This window comes from Lissotriton vulgaris, chromosome 3_2 (genome assembly GCF_964263255.1).
Source record: "Lissotriton vulgaris chromosome 3_2, aLisVul1.2, whole genome shotgun sequence".
Lineage (NCBI taxonomy): Eukaryota > Metazoa > Chordata > Amphibia > Caudata > Salamandridae > Lissotriton > Lissotriton vulgaris.
In genome coordinates this window covers 69367276-69386053 of record NC_141690.1, presented here as the reverse complement: position 1 = coordinate 69386053, position 18778 = coordinate 69367276, and the positions used below count along the sequence as shown (strand labels likewise).

The 18778-nt window shown below is 45.1% G+C and overlaps 1 protein-coding gene across 1 annotated transcript in view; it reads right to left on the bottom strand.

Annotated features, from left to right (window-relative positions):
• The window catches only part of LGI2 (leucine rich repeat LGI family member 2), a 403046-nt gene that overhangs the window by 163126 nt on the left and 221142 nt on the right, over positions 1-18778 (bottom strand). The window lies entirely within an intron of this gene.

Sequence of the window (18778 nt, the reverse complement as noted above, 5' to 3'; positions counted from 1 at the left end):
GAACAGTGTCATACATTCAGAGTGATGATGCTGCCTGCAACTGTGATGGTGTCTCATTTGTGAGCAGTATCGAAGATGTCTTCCCTGAGTTTAAAGAAATCGTCGGTTGTTGGGACATCAGGGACAAGCTTTTTTCCCTGCAAATGCAGGATACACACGGTGCAGTAGATCAAACTAGCTGTCCTTGTCATCAAAGAACTAGAGAATGTCTCAAAATAGGTTGTGATCATGACTTACAAAATTGAGATTAGTGACTTTACTATTCACTCCCTGGTTCCTGATGTTATTTCTCCTGAATCGATTTCCATAATACCCATTTTGTCTATCAGGTCTCTCAGGAAGAGCTTCAGAGCAGCTACCCTAGCAACACACTAATTTTCTCATGTAAGTACTCAGCAACACTTTTCTTGATATGATCAGTCCTGGTTTATGCATTTTTAAGGGAGTGATCTAAGTCAGTCAAGCCTTTCACAAAATATCATGTAACAAAAACGGAATGACTTCTTTGGTTGATGGGGTACCCAGGTTGAGGCTATCTATGAAGCTGCGCTGGGTACTGCAAGGTCTGAGACATTGATTTGTCTGCTTTCACTGAGGTCAAAAGTTTGTTAATAGATTGCATATTTTGTTGTTGTCCTTACTTATGGTATTTAGAGGGGTTGAGGTGGAAATAACCTAGTGCAGCGCAGCAGTCAATTACCCCCTGGCCATCAAGGCTGCCTTTCTCATCCATGGCAATAAAGACTCAAAGGGAGTTGGAGGGCTAAGTGCCCAGTCTGGTCTTCCTGCCCCTTTCCTATGCTTTTATTCCAGGCAGCTCCCAAATTGCTACAAGCTTCTCAGTCTCACCTTGCTAGATTTTGAGTTCTTAAAATCAGGCTTGTGACTACTAGACTTCAGGCACTCAGAGCTGCATCTGGTACCTGAGCCAGGTAGCCCATGTGTTCACCATAGTGAGCTGGAGGCCCCCTATTTGCTTCTCCTCTCTTACGCTACATTTTCGCCCCAGGCCGAGATCAAGAGATTGGGAGCCGATAGGGCTTCATGCAAAGGACAGAACCAGCTGTTATGATCCCCAATGCACCCCAATATAGGCCTAGGTAGTTTCACAACCTTTTACCTACTTTATCCTACCTTGCTCTACATAATGGCTTTGGTGCTGACCTTTTACCTAGTTACGTGCCGAATAAATGTTGTGTGGTTTTCTACAAAAACTAGCACCATTTATTATTCATGAGGATTCTTAGTATCACAGCAGGGATACCATCTTCTACATACTTCTACATACTAACTCTATACAAAAGTCACCACTATCATCATCCTTGGTAGATAAGCGTACATTACCATGACACATCTAGGTAGAACCCCTGAGGGTACCTTTCAGGTATATAAGTCCCACATCTTTGCTGGGCAAACCAGAGGAGAAAAACTTCCATGCTGACACGAGTAGCTGAAATCCCTGCCTGCAGACACTCCAGCACACAGTGGTTTGAAATCCTTTGCGGGGTGTCTAACTCAAGACCAAGATGGGGTCCTTTGCTCTCTCCTATCAGGTAATGGGGTTGGCTCTTTCCTAGGGGGATTCTTGGCTTTACACCTACATAATGCTAGGTACACCTAGGTACATCTAGTTAGGCTTTGCATCTCAGGAGTACTAATGATTACTGCCATGTATCTATATACCTGCATATATGTATTGTTTTAGAACCATGGTAGAATTCTACCTTTTATTTACTCTGTTGGTGCTTATAACCGTATACATCTGTTTCTGTCTAATGGTTGGTGCAGCACACATATGTTATACTAGGATGATGCTAGTTCAATAAATGCTTATTGAAAACATCTCCACCGTTTATTTCGGATATCTCTCTGAAACTGGGTGAGCATGAGTAACTGAGGGAAAAGTACTGTACTATTTCCCTGATCCCTGAGAGGTCAGGGTTGTCAGGTTCGATAGTTGCCAGAAACTATTCACTCCTTGGTAAGGTTGTGGGGCATATAGTGGCACTGTGATCTAGCAGATCTACAGACTAACATATCCTTTGGGGGTGCCTGGAATGTGTCTGGACCCCAATCCCTTAGTTTATGTTGCCCAAAACACGCAGATCCTATTTAGGTTTCTAGGAACTACATGGCACAGCCCTTGCGCTCAATGTGTCTGCCGCTCTTCTCCAGCTCATCTCCAATCAAGGTCCAGCAGCAGGTTCTCTCCTGGCTTCTGGAAGATTCACTCTGCTGGGCGAGGTAAGCATAGACCGGCCTCTGCCCTGGATGTAACCCTTTTGCGATCTGCACATGGTGATAGTCAGGGGGGTAACGGAGGCTCCCGCAGACCCTGTGGTGTGGGGGCCCCCGGGATTCCTTGTTTTGGAGGGGTCCCACTCACCCTCTAAGCCATGCCAGTGCATGCCTTGCAGTATGCATGCAATTGCACAAATTAAGAAATAGTTAAATGCTTGAGAAAGCCACTCTGCTTTATCGAGCATGCCCCTGCAGAGTAGAGGGGGCAAACCATTTAGGGGATCCCCATTGAGCCCATTCTACAGTGGGGCCCATCAATTGTAAGGACCCTCTCAGACCTATCAAGTGCCATGCATCAGGGGTTAGACTAGCGCATTTTAGTGCTGGTGTCTGTATAACCGCACTAAAATTCTTAGTCACATGTTTACAGCTCCACCGAATTGAATGCACCATGAGGCACTGCAAAATGAATAACAACATAAGTGCTTCAGAAGCTTTCTGTTTTGCTGCCTGTCCCCAGGCAATTTAATTTAGCTGCGCTGCTCGGCAATCACAGCTGCAATCTTCATTGGAATTGTGGCTGTAGGTGAGTTATCAACTGTAATTTTAAGATTTTAAGATCAAAAGAGAATGAATCACGTGTGTCAGTAAACCAGAGCCTCACAGGGATTGTTTTGGAGACCCTCAACCACAGAACCGCACTAAAATTCTTAGTAACATGTTTACAGCTCCACCGAATTGAATGCACCATGAGGCACTGCAAAATGAATAACAACATAAGTGCTTCAGAAGCTTGCTGTTTTGCTGCCTGTCCCCAGGCAATTTAATTTAGCTGCGCTGCTCAGCAATCACAGCTGCAATCTTCATTGGAATTGTGGCTGTAGGTGAGTTATCAACTGTAATTTTAAGATTTTAAGATCAAAAGAGAATGAATCACGTGTGTCAGTAAACCAGAGCCTCACAGGGATTGTTTTGGAGACCCTCAACCACAGAACCACTTTGTGAAGTATATCTTGATTCTCTGCTAATGTGGTTAGGTGAATAGTATCATCATACGGCCTAACACGTGAGTGTTCCATTCTCCAGGGGTTCTACTGTCCTCCAAATGGAGGGGGACTGACTGGGTAGCAACAGCCGTGAACAGAGGTTAAAAATATCTATTTTCCTGTGTATGATGATTTATTGACCAGAAAAATTATAAAAGATGGCAGTGTTGAAGTAGGTGAGTTAGTAATTCACGACACCTAGTGAGCTGTCGACATGTTTCGGCCCAGTGTTGTCTCTACGGGTCATGTGGTCTTCATCAGGACCAATGAGGACGAGGTCTGAAGTTTCAGAGCACTCCAGGCATGAGTGAGGTAAGTACTCTAATTTACCACTCTTTGTTATGTAGGCAGAAATGTCCTCCTTGAGGTGCAGGAAGAAAATACGTTCCTTTGTGTAGAGCATCTTTGCCAGCACTGCTGCAGTCCTCCTCGCCTCGAAAGTTGGAGTTATCAACTGTGCCCGTCACACAATGTTTTCACAACTGCTGGAGCTGTGTTGAGAAAAAAATGAGTCGGCTGTGGCCAGGAATGGGCACAGTCTCTGGGACACGTGGACCTGATCTATCTAAGCGAAGGCAGAGACAGAATCTGCTCTGCAATAAACAGCAGCAAGAAGTGCGCGCCAGGCCCAGCGCAAGTGCACTCAGTGGCCCCTTCTGTTTTCTTTCAGGCATGAAAGGGACTCTACAGTTAATGGTCTATGTAGCAGCTTTAGCTTGGATTCAACTTTTTCTTGGCCTAACGAGTAGCCCGCGGCATGCATCCACAGTGGTCAAGAGTGGGCTTAGCATGGTGCGTTCAACTTAAAACACGTTGCCCTCTCTGTGGGCCCACCTGCTGTTTGCATCACCCCTGGACATCATGGTTTCACCAGCCCATTTCTGTCCCATCCTGCCTGTCCTGACAATGGTGCATGTACTATGGCCGACTGACAGCTGCTGCTCTATTGGGACACATAAATGCATACATAAAGTTGAAGCACCATTGCGCTTGGGGCACTGTACTGTAAACCGACGTGAATATACAGTCATAAAACAAAACTTTTCATTACTCAAAATGATTGAAATTATTATAAAACCATGCCATATTTCTGGAAGTAATGGCTCATTACAAGGAAGGAAGGCAGCCATACACAGTAATCAGGAGCTCTGCTTCTGTCACTCTTAGCTTGTATCATACTTGAGGGACAAATTTAGAACATTGGTGACTGTCAGGAAGGAAGGCAGCCATACACAGTAATCAGGAGCTCTGCTTCTGTCACTCTTAGCTTGTATCATACTTGAGGGACAAATTTAGAACATTGGTGACTGTCATGCCAGGCAGTTTGTCCTGTTTTAGGAAGTAGGCCAAAGCCACCCTTGTAGAATGCTCACCTGGGCGCAGCGTGTGCACGGCTGTTTATTAGCTGTCAGGATGCATTTATTATTTTTATTTAATATTGAACCCCACTGCTACCATTTACACTGTTATAGAGCTGTGTTGCCTATTTAGTTTCACAAGTATTTTAATTGCAAAATCTACTTTTTGTTGCTTGAGAGGTCTTTCTGTGTTTATGCTTTTATAATCCTTTCAAACCATTTGTCTTGTGTACTATTTGAACAGGATGATAATGAAAAAGTTCAAAATACATGTGATAGAAGTCAGGGCTGGACATGATTTTTATTCCACTGGGCATTTTCCCATAAGCCCTACAAAGTACCATGCATCAGGTGTTAGATTAATGCATTTTAGTGCTGATGTCTGCATCACTGCACTGAAATGAATTAATCACACATTAAAGCTCCCTTCTGACCATGAGGTGGTCCAGCCTGCCTGGCTACATTTCACAAAAGTAGCCAGTGCGTTTTCAGCTCGTCTTGCGGAGCTGCCGCACGGGGCGGCAGTGAGCTGCTGCACAGCTCCTCTGACAAATTCTTTCATATTTTAGCTGTGCCTGCTTGGAAAGACAGCAAGTTAGTGAGTTTCCATTTGAAGGCTTTGCAGCGGTTCGAGATCTTTTTACAACTTCTTGTTGCTCAAAAGGGTGTAATTTCTGACATTTATGTTTCCATGCACTTCTCTGCTTGATTTTACGTGCACGAAAGTGTCATTCTCAGTGTCACACATTTGGTCACTGAATTGCATTCATAAGTACACACAATCCATGGAAATGTCACCTCAGACATAAGCAATCCGAAAACTTGGTAGCTATGATCTTTTCTGGTGCATTGTAGCAGTTTTAAGATCTTCTTCGAGTTTCTTGTTGCTCAAATGGGTGTAATTTCTGATATGAATGTTTCCCTCGTTTCCTGTCAGACTTGCACCCGACTCACACCCCGGATATTGCCAAACGCTAGTGGCGACTAGCACACCACGGGAGAAGCGCGAGGCCAGCGCTTGTCTCCCTTTCTTGTTCTTTGGACCTTTGCAATCTGCCAGGACCGTTTTCACTCCGTCACGGTCACGGAGCCTACCGCCTGGCCCTGTGAGTCCTCAGTGCCTGCCTGCCTGCTACCAAGGGGATTGAAACGAACGGCGCTGATCGAGAGACGCCCTCCTGAGCGGATCAGTCTCAGAGTACACCAGGGGTTCCAAGCGGTGACGTTAACCGCAGGTTCTCCTACTTTGTTGCCTAACCTTTGACCCTACCGCAGCAAGCGGAACTCGAGCGGCATTGTCGGCCGCTACTCTGCACAGTGCCCTCCGTTGGTGAGCTACCTGGATGGGGGCTCTTGCGGAGGACGGTTGGTCCCTACTGGTCGCTCGGCATTGTCGGCCGAGGAGGGGTTCCGCCAGGAGTTGCTGACCGGTGAAGGGTATCGTTGACACTACTTACTTTCTGTTACTATATTTCCTGTTTGATCTTACTTGGAAGTGACATTAAACATCCTAACAGGTCTAACACTCTATATTATCTGGGTGTTGGTATTTGCGGCACGCATAGCGTAGTAGTCAGAAGTCATTTCCTGTGCTTCTCTCACACGCACACGGGGAATCCGGTAGGCAGCCAGTGCGCTAGAGCGCTGGTAAGTTCTCCCTGAGGTGGTCCGTACCAGCTGTAGGTCGATCCCAAAGACTGCGAGGATCACATAATATCCGACCTATAACAATTGTCTTCCTGGTCGGCCTGTCGACGCAATGGCCACGATGGAGGATGTTCTGATGGCCTTGGCTGCGGTCCGAGATAAGCTGGAAGCATCGCGGCAGGAAACCGCTGACCTAAGGGCAAGGATGGATGGGAGCCAAAGGAATCCGTTTGGCGCAGGGGCACACGCCACCTCCCCAGCAGCGGTTGTAGTGGAAATGCCGGTTTCCATCCCGTTGGCAACTCCGGAGCGCTTCACCGGGGAATCAAACAAAGTGCAGGTTTTCCTGACGCAAGTGGCGTTACACTTCTCGTGCAAGCCCAAGTCTTTCCCCACCAACCAAGCCAAGGTCGCGTTCATGATCTCCTACTTGGCAGGAGACGCGGCTCAGTGTGCTGTGCCTTTTGTGAGCCGAGACGACGCGCTCCTGCACGATTGGGAAGCGTTCAGGGAGGAGTTTACCAAGGTGTTCGACCGGAGAGCCGACTCCTACACGGCAGACAGGGAGCTACTGGAACTACGTCAGGGCGGCCAGGGACTGCTGCACTACCTGAATGCTTTCAGACGTCTGGTAGCAGAAACCAATTGGCCTGACTCCAAAAGGGCATCGCTCTTCCACCGGGGGCTAAGCGAGGAGTTGAAAGACGTCATCGCGCAGATCGACCTCCAGCCAGACAGCTGCGAAGGTCTGATTGGTCTAGCATTGCGGCTGGAGCACCGGATGGGTGAGCAACGCAGCGACCATAAAAAGAGGGACAAAGCCCCGCTAGTGAGCAGCTGTCTAGGGTCATCTGAGGCTCCTCCACCTCAGGGGCCTGAACAGATGGACATAGGGGCCGTCAGAGCCAGTCTTACCCCCACAGAGAAGGAATCCCGGCTCAAACAGGGCCTGTGCCTGTACTGCGGTAAGAAAGGTCACTTCGTGCGCGAATGTCCCGCTAAACCTAAAGCCAGTCGTTTCCGTTCTGGAAGGCTGGTTACAGCGGCGGTAGACCCGCTGTCGGAAAACTAACGGACTCCCGGAATAGAGAAGGGGCTTCTCTGAGTCGTACCTACATCCCTTCACTGCTCATCAAGGACCTACTTGACCAACGGCATCTCTTCATCCCCCTGATGCTGCTAGTACAGGAGGAATGGGTTACGACGGCGGCTATGGTTGATTCAGGTGCCACAGGCCTGTTCATGGATGTTGAAGAGGCACGTTGCCTAGGTGTTCGCTTGCTACGGAAGGACGTACAGGAAGACGTGTTCGCCGGTGATGGGCGCAAACTTGTCACGGGACCTATTGGCCAACACACGGGCGAGCTGCAAGTCAGGTACAAGGAAAGACACCAAGAAGCCATAGACTTCGGCATCATACGGGCCCCGCAGTACGGAATCATCCTGGGTTTGCCCTGGCTCCAGAAACACAATCCGTCGATAGACTGGATATCCAGAGAGGTCGTCCTGGATTCGCCTTATTGTCTTCAGCAGTGTGGGCTGGGGCAGAACAGGGGAAGGCCAACACAAGCCCCGTCTTTGGTGGTTGCCACAGCAGCAGAGAAAAATGTGAGCCTTCCAGCGGAGTACCATGTGTATCAAGGTGTCTTCGACGACGTCCAAGCCGAAGTGCTACCCCCTCATAGGCAGTACGATTGCCCGATTGACTTGAACCCAGGAGCGAGTTTACCGAGCGGGCGTTTATACACCCTAACAGGACCAGAGAACCTCCACCTGCACTCCTATCTTGACAAACTGCTGGATCTGGGTTTCATCAGGCCTTCCAAGTCTCCGGCGGCGTCCCCCCTCTTTTTTATTCCAAAGGCCAAAGGGGAGTTGCGCGCCTGCGTGGACTACAGGGCCCTCAACGCCATCACGGTCAAGAACTGTTATCCCCTGCCGCTCATCAACATTCTACTAGAGCAAGTAAAGACGGCTAGGATCTACACGAAGCTAGACCTCAAGGGGGCGTATCACCTAGTTCGCATGCAGACAGGGGACGAGTGGAAGACGGCGTTTAAGACCTGATACGGCCTCTTCGAGTACTTGGTGATGCCCTTTGGGCTCTGTAACGCCCCTGCTGCGTTCCAGTACTTCTTGAACGATGTGCTGAGGGAGATATTGGACGTCTATGTAGTGGTGTACATAGACAACATCCTGATCTATTCGGATACAGTAGAAGCACACGTCGGGCACGTGGCGGCAGTCCTGAAGATCCTGCAAGACAACCAGTTGTTTTGCAAGCTCAGCAAGTGCGATTTCCACGTCACAACGGTGGAGTTCTTGGGAGTGATGCTGAGCCCGGATGGGCAGGAGATGGCAGAGAGGAAGGTCAAAGCGGTGAAGGACTGGCCGGCTCCACAAAGCGTTAGAGATGTGCAGTGCTTCATCGGCTTTGCCAATTTTTACAGACGCTTTATATTCAGTTTCTCGGGTCTTGTTGCTCCTATCACCCAACTACTACGGAACTCACAGCTATTCCATTGGTCCCCTGAAGCACATGCTGCCTTCCTGGAATTAAATCGGGGGCTGGCTGGCAGGGGCAACAGAGAATGATAGTGATTGCGGTGTGGAGAGTAGGTTGGGCTGATGTGTATGTGTGTGTGGAATGTGGTGCGTGCCCAGACTCACGGAACAACAGACGGTGGAAGACGTGTTAGTGTACATTCACTCTTGGCAATGCTCGCAGTTACACGACACTCACTGATAGTTGTTTCCATTGGTTATTTAGTTCTATATAAATGTTGAGAACTTGCACAAGTGTACGTCATAAATCCGCCTTGGCAGGATAACGCTCTATGAATAAGCTGCCTGCCTCTGGGTTGTTGGCTGAATAGCTGTGTACACGATGATGAGAACAATAAAGGTTTTGAAAATAAAAAATAAATAAATAAATAAATAAAATCGGGCTTTCGTAACAGCTCCTGCCCTTGCTCACCCTGACCCGGAACAACCCTACATAGTGGAAGCAGACGCCTCGGCAGTGGCTCTCGGGGCCGTTTTGTCCCAGAAACATGCAGCAACAGGTGTTCTACACCCGGTGGCTTTCATGTCACGAAAACTGAACGATGCGGAGAGAAACTACCATATCGCAGAGCATGAGCTTCTGGCCATAAAGGAGGCGTTTACAGACTGGCGGCATCTGTTGATGGGGGCGAGGCACGTGGTAACTGTGTTCACAGACCACCGGAACCTCCAGTACATGACCGCAGCTAGACTCCTCACTCCCCGTCAGTTGCGGTGGATGCTTTTCTTCTCGGGTTTTCATTTCACCATCACCTACAGACCCAGTGCGGAGAACAGGAAGGCAGACGCTCTGTCGCGCCAATCAGACCCAGCGACTCAGCCCTCCTCGACTATCGGTCCCATCATTCACCCTGACAAGGTGATCGGGGTTCTCCAACCGGATACGTTTCTCCGAGGAGTACAGCGGGGTGTCCAGTCTTTTGCGTGGAAAACCTGGCTGCGATGTCACAGGGAGTGGCAGGTGAGGGATGGTATACCGGTTCGCGGAAGTCAGCTGTTGGTTCCCACCTTGCATCTTCGGAAACAGGAGTTTTGCTGGTGTCACGAGGCACCTAGTGCCGGTCATTCGGGGGGGGGGAAAAACTATTGAGTACCTTTCCAGACAGTTCTAGTGGCCATCCTTGAGAGCAGACGCCACGGGATGGGTGAAGGCCTGTGACACCTGTGCCTCTGTGAAATCCTATCATCGCCGCCCACAGGGGCTGCTGCAGCCTCTTCCAACCCCCTACAGGCCTTGGGAGAACATTTCGTTGGACTTCATAGTGGGGCTTCCGTTGGACCAAGGATGTACCGCTGTCCTGGTGGTTGTGGACTACCTAACGAAGATGGGGCACTTCGTGGCATGTAGGCAAGTGCCTTCTGCGGGTCAGCTGGCCAAACTGCTATTGATGCATATGGTGAGGTTGCACGGTCTGCCAAGAGTGATCGTATCCGACAGGGGCTCGCAGTTCACGGCGCAGTTCTGGAAGGCGTGGTGGTCTTCACTCCACGTCCGCACCGCACTCTCCACGAGCTACCATCCACAAACGGACGGCCAGACGGAGCGTCTCAACCAGTCCCTCAAGCAACACCTGCGGTGTTTTGTGGACCAGGGCAAGGAGGACTGCGAGGATCACATGTTCATTGCTTGATTTTGCTTGTGAGAAAGTGTCAGTCATAGTTGTTGAATGTCACTCATAATGACAATGAAATTTAAATGTTTATTAGGGGATTTGCATATCATGTGGCACACGTGGCAACAGAGCACGGGCATAGATGCCAAGGTTTCAGATTATTTATGTGGGACATTTTTATAATAGTGCAATTATGAGTGACATTGAGCGACTATGAGTGACACTTTCTCTTGAGCAAAATCAAGCAATGAGGACTACAGAAACATATAAATATAGGAAGTTACACCCATTTGAGCAACAAGAAAATCTAAGAATATCTTATAACTGCTGCAAAAACACCAGGAATGGAAGGACACTAACCTAGTGTCCTTATATAGTGGTGCTGCTTGGAAGCTGTGCCTCGCTGCAGCCAGGCCCCAGGTTCAGGTTTTTTTGGGTAGGGGGTGTGAGAAGGCTACATACATGTAGGGGTACCACCTTAAGAGTTTGTGTTGCTGCAGTCATGCCCCAGATTTAGGGGTTTTTTAGGAAGCAGAGAGAGGTATGAGAAAGCTTCTTACCGCTGCATGACACCGACCCTCGTGACTTTGGCCCCATTCTGCAGCCAGCTCACACTTGGAATTTGCGAACGGCCAGAGTAAAAGGGTTTCCATTTCCAGCACAGGGTACAAATACCTCCAAATAAGAACCTCACTAAACAAAATCTCTTTCTAAGATGACCCTTCTGTAAAACAATTGCAGCACCATCTTCCATCACACCTCGAGGAAGTTAGCAGGAGGCCTGTGGAGCCATACGCTTTACTTGACAAGACATCACTTGTGGATCTATGCTATGTATTAGGCACTGAGCACGTTTTAGAGACCAGTGTATCTAATAATATCATGAAATTAATGCAAACATGCCTCTGGTTGTCAGTACAACAATATAACTAAAACTCGAAGGCTGAGCTAGTAGGTTAATGTACATGCTGCAGTGATGAGTGTACGTCAGTGCAGAGAGAGTGCCTGACACACCTGAGTAGACTGTGCCACCAGAAGTACCAAGGAAATGTGTCTGCCAGGATGAGCACTTGCCTTGAGCGTTTTCCAAGTTCTTCGGATGGGGATAGGCAGGGTCCACTAGGCTGCAGGAGAAGGTAGTGCTAATTAATGTAAGGCAACGAGCTGCTGACAGTCTAGGCCTGAGTAGTCAGAAGAGTTACCTGCGCAGGCTGGAGAGGAAACATTCCCCCGTCAGGGCCAGACTGGGATTGAAAATCAGCTCGAGCACAAAAGTCAAAGTGCCCCCCACGTTAGCAAAAGAAACAGTTAAGAGTGGACTACATTTGCACATTGGGATCGTTTTGAACGCCGTAGTAGTGTTTTCAACTTATAAGAGAATCAATGCGTGTAAACTTGCTTATGCTGCACGCACTGGTTGTTGTATTTTTCGAAACATGCACAGTAGAACCTGCTGCACACCTAGCTTTAACTTCCCTGGGCCGGATCCCGACTGGGACTTCTACACTTATATCACAGGAAGGGCTGCATCAGTCCGACTAGACTTTGATCCATACCAGGCCAATCACCAGCAGGTGCTCTATAACCCTGCTTCACCAGCCAGTACAGATCTGCTGTGAGACACGCAGCAAAGCGCAGGGTGTTTTGCCGCCCTAGCGAGAATTGAAAAATGCCGCCCCATCCCTTTTACTACCATCACTCACTCCCCCTGTCATCCAGGCTAAAAGAATTATATATACAAAGCATTAGATATAAAATAACTTGTATTAGGGGCTAGTAGCAAGAAGACTAGATAGCTGGATGTTATACACTCCCTACTGACAGCGAAATTATTCACAACTCTGTATCATTACCATTAACAACGAAGAACAACAGAGAGTTTAACCAGAATGCAGGGTTTTCTCACCACTAATTTTAACTGTCCACTCCACACTGGGGGTTGACGAAATTGTGATTTTGTTCTCAAAATAGACGTTGATTTTACAAATATTTAACAAAATGACGCACATTTCCTAAAATGCTCTAGGACAATATCTCAAATGAAATTGACACACACAGGCTTACTCCAGGTAATAAAGCAAAAAATCACAAATGATACCAGCAGGAGACTTGTTTGAGAACAAATGCATCTCAAACACAGTTCTAACGTTCTTGTAAGGACTTTTCTCCTTGAACTAGTGTCCTCTGGTTGAAAAGTAAGCAAAATTTCACAATAGGAAAATGGCAAGAAATTATTTATAAAATTCATGCAATGCCAATATTCTCATTTCTTGGTATTTGGCAGCCGTAATGAAACTTTCACTCAGGCCTACTTATTTCCTAGAATGGCAAATTGTCTCTCAATAGCAAGGCCATTTATTTTTCGAATTACAGATAACCCTTAATCTCCCCATTATGCTTCTATAACCTTATTCTTTCACATACACACTTCCAGATGGGCCGTCTCAAGCAGGAAGGCTTGGAAGGACACTGAGAAACAAGCGCCGGCCTTTGACTGCCTGCCCACTCTCCTTGACCTGTTCTCTCCTCCGTCCTCTCTTTTCTTTCTCCCTCATCCACTTAAGCAATTCTCTCCTCACCCCTCCCCTCGTACCTCCTCACACATCCCCCTGTATCTTTCCCTGTCTCTGTAGCCCTACCCCCTCCCTCCCAATACCCTCGTCCTTCTGCAGCTCCCCCTATCGCGGTGTACTTGGCGCTGCAAGGTCTCCTCACTTCGGCTGTTAGTGCTTAAAGCGCACATGGTAATTACAGCACACCGGCTTGTCATGTCATCTCTCCTCTCTCCTCCTCTCCTCAACCCCCACACTGCGCTTAACCCTCCTCTCTCGCTCAGCTGCCATAACCATTTGCAACTTACCACCCCACCCCCCCAGCACCCACCTCAATGTGCAGCTGCTCTTGTTCTTATCTCTGTGTCCACCTGTACCTCCATGACTCTGCCAGGCCCTCCATGTCCATCCACTCCCCGGAATGTTTCAGCTTTTTGTTCTTACCTTTTCTATCTCTCTGCTGGTCTTTGCGTTCCTTCGTTTTATGTTCTGTCTTCACGAGGCCATATGCCCCCATGTTTTACTCTCCTCAGCGCGGTCATGAAGAGTAGATAGGTATGGCGTAGTCCTGCGTGTATATTTATCAGGGGGGTCTCTGCAGTCTTTGTGGTCACAGTTCTGAGAACAGTAACTCCTGCCACTGAGCGGGGGAGGGGCAGAGCGAGGCCAGTCCAGAGACGGATTCATCTGATCACACATTCGCTTTTTACTGACAGGAGAGCTATTAGTTTCCAGCTGTGCGTCACCCCACTTGTCACCCCCGGCGCACCCCTGTCTTGGTGCATACCTATGTACCTGACTGTTTCCCTGCCTCTCTGTCTGTTCTGTCTGTACTGTGACCCTGATGGCACGTGCAGCGCAGCAATGCTGGCACCGCACAGATCGCAGCGCACACAACCCCCTCCAGTGGCGCCAAATGTGACATCAAGGCCTACAACATTTTTCCTCCTTTTGCCGCCCTAGCCCTTTTGCCGCCTAGTTCTGCCTAATGGTAGAAACGGCCCTGCCAAAGCGGCACTAAAGAAGGGCCTCACATTGGCATCGCTCATTGAAGTTTAGGGAAATCAGCTGACAGGTTCCAAAGTGAGGATTATCAATACCGCGGGCATCCGGGGCACTGTATCATGTCTGTGAATTAATGCCTTAGGTCTTAAAGGTTCACAAACAGACCAAAATAATATCAGCATACACACTGACCTGTCGCACAAATACATCAGTCACATGACTGGATACCAAACTTACACGTGAGAGCGACGACAAGGGGATGTACTGGCGGAGGGCAGGGCAAGGAAAGAGAAAGCTGCCTTCTCGTGTGATGTAGACATGTTTTGCAAGCGATGTGAGACTCCCATTCATTTAAACTTGATGCAAACGTTTTTGCATTAGGACAATCAACAGCACCTAGGCTGACAAGGCCACAAAAATAAAAGCAGCCTATACAGTCTGACCTCTCACAAGAGTGCCTTCTGGAGACAGGGCTGCACCGGTGCTAGCTGCATGGCAATGAAACAGAAACGCAGATTTGGCGTATCCGGGGACAAATTCAGCGTAGGTCTCAGCTATGCCAGGAGCACTGACAAACAATAACACCACTGGGTTTGGGCTCCCAACAGTAAGGCCAAGCCTCTGACCAATATTTAACTAAACAACCGCCAGTATTGCTGTCTTATTCTATCTCAATTCGTACCACCATATTGAACATCCAACAACATGTGTACTAGACTACTAGCTCTGTCTGAATCAATCTTTTCTTTTTATAATTTTGTTCTCAGAACCAAAGCATTTGTGCAATTTTTTTCACTTTTACATTTTTACATCATAATTGCAACAAAAACACAATAAAAACATTAAATGCTACAAATATAGAAATTCATACATTCAATCTCTCATTCAACCTTTCCAACACTCAATCAACATATCCCATACATTCACAGCGCACAAAAGGAATATTTACAATTCAATTCTTTTAAATTCTTAAATTATTATTAAACAATGCCATAGAACCAAATTATCAACACTTATATTGTTGTGTCAAATTCAAGTTTGTTATTCAGTATTCTTATGGCTATCTAGAATTGGTCTACGCGTTTGGAACTCTTAATCGTTTTAGAGTTCTCTTGAGATGCCGTAAATAAACCCTGACGGGCGCACGTCCTTAGAGATTACAACCTCCGGACATGCCAATTCATGCGGCTTGAGCTGAGCACATAGAGGCTGCCCCTCAAAACTTACGCATACATTGAAGTCAGCACAAAGGACTGGTGTAAAAAAAATCGTGGAAACAAGAGTCCCCAGTTTTGAAGTTCTTGAAGTTTGGATAAGACGATTGTCAAAGATATAGATTGTCCCGCGTCGGGTGATTACAAGGCTTCAAGATAAGAAAGCCTTTGGGTCCTGAAGAGAATTCTAAAAGGATTAAGAGTTCAAAATGTGTAGACCAATTCTAGATAGCCATAAGAATGCAGAATAACAAGCTTGAATTTGACACAATAATAAAGAAGTGTTGATAATTTGGTTCTATGGCATTGTTTAATAATAATTTAAGGATTTAAAAGAATTGAATTGTAAATATTCCTTTTGTGTGCTGTGAATGTATGGGATGTGTTGGTTGAGTGTTGGAAAGGTTGAATGAGAGATTGAATGTATGAATTTCTATATTTGTAGCATTTAATGTTTTTATTGTGTTTTTTGTTGCAATTATGATGTAAAAATGTAAAAGTGTAAACAATTGCACAAATGCTTTGGTTTTGAGAACAAAATTATAAAAAGAAAAGATTGATTCAGACTGAGCTAGTAGTCTAGTACACATGTTGTTGGATGTTCAATATGGTGGTACGAATTGAGATATAATAAGACAGCAGTACTGGCGGTTGTGTAGTTAAATATATGGAGCAATGACAAAGGCATGTGGTATCTTTCACGCAGAAGGCCAGGTTCAGCTTAATTGAAGCTCCGGGTAGGTTCAATGTTGCTCCTGCTGGGTGGCTTTAGACTCACTCACTTTACTCACTGGCTGAGCAGCAGGAACAGCTCGGCTGCACAGTGTTGTTCTTCAGCTGCCGACGGGTCCCTGGTTTGGGTTGCGGGATCATTTATTTCAATTTACCGCCGAGCAACATTTTCCGGCCTGACACAAGTTTAACTGCAGCCAGCGGAAGCAGGACATGACTCCTCTGGCACGCGGCGCGCCTATTGGGCACAGCACTGCTGAGTCGTGACGTCAATCGCTATGAATGCAGCACTGGGAAATCTAATAATAAATTGTAGCTGCCAGTGAGTGAGTTACTGTCAGCCCCCAGGCCCAGGAGCAGCGTGCGTGACACAGCACGCGCTGCCACTCTTTTAGTTTAATTAGCACTATCAGCAAGGAGCTGCCATCCCATTTATGCGTGACTTTGCATTCCAGTGCGGTGATGCGGACCACCGCACTGAAATGCGTTAGAGTCACGGCCGATGCGTGCTACTTGGCAGGGCTGTGCGGTATTTAAAAGGGTAACTAGTCAAAATATAGAGTTTTTAATTTCGACTAGACATAATATCGAGTCAAAAATATAGAATAGACATAATATTGACTAGACATAATATAGACTACAAAAATATAGAGTAGAAAAAATTAATATCGACTAGAATAGCAATAATATCGAACCAAAAATATAGAATGGATATAATATCGACTAGACAGAATATAGACAACAAAAATATCGAATTTAAGGTAAGTTAATATTAATGTTTAATTTTTGTGTAATATAATTCTGTAGCGGGTTGTGGGTTTATAGGGGAATAGGGTGGGAAGTAATATAATTATAATTAATTAAATATGTTATTTTATTTATTGGTATTTAGTTAAAATTAATTGTTAAATTATTATTAATTGGAAAATAATTAAAATATAATTGCTAATTATTTTTTAATTGATTAATATTTTATTTTTTGCAATTTATTTTCTGTAGGGGGCTGTGGGTTTATAGGGGAAAAGGGTGGGAAGTAATTTAATTATAATAAATTAAATATGTCATTTTAGTTATTGGTATTTATTTAGAATTATTTGTTAATTAATTGAACATTGGCAATTAATTAAAATATAATTGGTGATTAATTTTAATTGATTAATTGATAAATATGTTAATGTTATTAATTTTTTTATGTAGCGGGTTGTGGGTTTATAGGGGAATAGGGTGGGAAGTAATTTTATTATAATTAATTAAATATGTAATTAAATGTTTGGGTATTTATTTAGAATTAATTGTTAATTAATTATTAATTGGCAATTAATTAAAATATAATTGGTAATTAAATTTATTTGATTAATTGATGAATATGTTAATTTTAGTATTTTATTTTCTGTAGCAGGTTGTGGGTTTATAGGGGAATAGGGTGGGAAGTAATTTAATTATAATTATTGAAATATGTTATTTTAATTATTGTATTTATTTAGAATTAATCGTAAATTAATTATTAATTTGTAATTAATTAAAATATATTTTGAAATTTATTGTAATTGATTAATTGATAATTATGTTACTTTTAATAAATACATTTCTGTAGTGGGTTGTGTGTTTTTAGGGGAATAGCTTGTGAAGTAATTTAATTGTAAGTAATTACATTTTTGAATAAAACATTTATTGAGTTAATTTTTAAAAATACTTTTAAATTGTTAATTATTTTATTTTTAATAGGTAAATAATTACTATTAGTAGGTAATTTTTAGTATCAAATAATTTTTATTTGTATTTTAAATTGATTATTTAATATATTTTACACAATTGTAAAATATTTTAATCAATTTGAAATTGGTGTTACTATTTATATTATTTATATTTAAATAAGAAGTATTTACTTGCCCTACTTAGTAGTTGGAATAGTAATTTTACCCCTATGCTATCCAACGCTTTCCCTACTGTTACACTCACTGGAGTTGGAATAGTAATTTTTACCCCTACGCTATCCAACATTTTCCCTACTGTTGCACTCACTGGAGTGCGAATAGTAATTTTTACCCCTATCCTATCCAACGCTTTCCCTACTGTTGCACTCTCTGGAGTGGTAATAGTAATATTTACCCCTACGCTATCCAACGCTTTCCCTACTGTTGTACTCTCTGGAGTTGGAATAGTAATTTTTACTCCTACGCTATCCAACGCTTTCCCTACTGTTGCACTTACTGGAGTTGGAATAGTAATTTTAACCCCTACGCTATCCAACACTTTCCCTACTGTTGCACTCACTGGAGTGGGAATAGTAATTTTTACCTCTACGCTATCCAACGCTTTCCCTACTGTTGCACTCTCTGGAGTGGTAAGAGTAATTTTTACCCCTACGCTATCCTATGTTTTCCCTACAGTTGCACTAGCTGGAGTGGGAATAGTAATTTTTACCCCTACGCTATCCATCGCTTTCCCTACTTTTGCACTCTCTGGAGTGGGAATAGTAATTTTTACCTCTACGCTATCCAACGCTTTCCCTACTGTTGCACTCTCTGGAGTGAGAATAGCAATATTTACCCCTACGCTATCCAACGCTTTCCCTACTGTTGCACTCTCTGGAGTGGGAATAGTATTTTTTACCCCTACGCTATACAACGCTTTCACTACTGTTGCACTCTCTGGAGTGGGAATAGTAATTTTTACCCCTACGCTATCCAATGCTTTCCCTACTGTTGCACTCACTGGAGTCGTTACAGTAAATGTAACCCTTTCCCTATCCTACGGTAAAAATATTGTATATGATTTGTAAATAATATGTATATATATATATAT